The sequence below is a fragment of the Arvicanthis niloticus genome, chromosome 16 (genome assembly GCF_011762505.2).
Source record: "Arvicanthis niloticus isolate mArvNil1 chromosome 16, mArvNil1.pat.X, whole genome shotgun sequence".
Lineage (NCBI taxonomy): Eukaryota > Metazoa > Chordata > Mammalia > Rodentia > Muridae > Arvicanthis > Arvicanthis niloticus.
The window spans coordinates 56,643,191-56,644,448 of NC_047673.1; the positions used below are offsets into that span (position 1 = coordinate 56,643,191).

Below are 1,258 nucleotides of genomic sequence, written 5' to 3' on the forward strand. Positions count from 1 at the left end.
CCATGTGCTATAGAGCTACCAGATCTGCCTTAGTCCCCAGAATGAGGTTTATCTGACATGAATGTATGTCTATGGTCATACCACTATAGTCTTTCTCACCTTCAAAAGAAACTCAAATCTTGTTTAGAAATATTTATAATCCAGTTTCACTGTGCGCCTTTCATTGCCTTGTGTAGAAAATCCCACTTCCGCTCTCTTTCCAGCCTGCGCCTAGCGATGGGTTTCTCTCGGGACAACTGGCACAAGCACCACAAGACCAAGGGTAAGAGAAAACCCCACCACAAGAAGCGGAGGTATGAGCTGGGACGGCCTGCTGCCAACACTGACTGGCCCTAGACACATACACATTGTCTGAGTTCAAGGAGACAATATGAAGTACCGTGCCCTGAGATTGGGGAACTTTTCCTGGGGCTCTGAGTGGTGTACTCACAAAACAAGGATCACTGATGTTGTCTGCAATGCATCCAATAATGAGCTTGTCCGGACTAAGATCCTGGCGAAGAACTGCATTGTGCATATTGACAGCACACCGTAGCTGGCAGTGGTACAAGTCCCACTCTGCACTGCCCCTGAGCCGCAAAAAGGGGGCCAAGCTGACTCCTGAGGAGAAAGAGATTTTAAGCAGAAAACGATCAAAGAAAATTCAAAAGAAGTACGAGAAAGGAGAAAGAATCCCAAATCAGCAGTCCTCTGGAGAAGCAGTTCCAGCAGGGCAAGCTTCCTGCCTGTACTGCCTCAAGACCAGGCCAGTGTGGCAGAACAGATGGCTATGTGCTGAAGGCAAGGAGCTGGAGTTCTTCTATCTGGGGAAAATCAAAGCCCGAAAAGGCAAATAAACCATCCTTCATAGCTTGTGTAATAAAGATGTTTGCTGTTCAGAAGAAGGAGGAGGGGGAGGGGGAGAGAGGGGGGGGAGGGGGAGGAGGAGGAGGAGGAAGAGGAAGAAGAAGAAGAAGAGGAGGAGGAGGAGGAGGAGGAGGAGGAGGAGGAGGAGGAGGAGGAGGAGGAGGAGGAGGAAGAGGAGGAAGAAGAAAGGAAAACAGAAAAGAAAAATCCCACTGCCAATTTCCAACCCACAGGCCTTTCCTACTTGACTCAAAAACCAAGGTCTCTTAAGACAGTAGCCTCATCTGCTGGTCCCCTCTAAGGGACCACCCCTACTCATCTCTCACTTTCTGCTTTCTGGGGTCTTCTAGCTCTAATGTTTCCAGGAATATTCAGAGCCTCCTAATCTCATAATGAAAGGGAAGACAGAATT

At 48.6% G+C, this 1,258-nt stretch overlaps 1 pseudogene; it reads left to right on the forward strand.

The window, feature by feature from the left end:
- The first annotated feature begins 216 nt into the window (after positions 1–216).
- LOC117721979 (small ribosomal subunit protein eS8 pseudogene) lies at positions 217–836 on the forward strand (annotated as a pseudogene).
- The last annotated feature ends 422 nt before the right edge of the window (positions 837–1,258 follow it).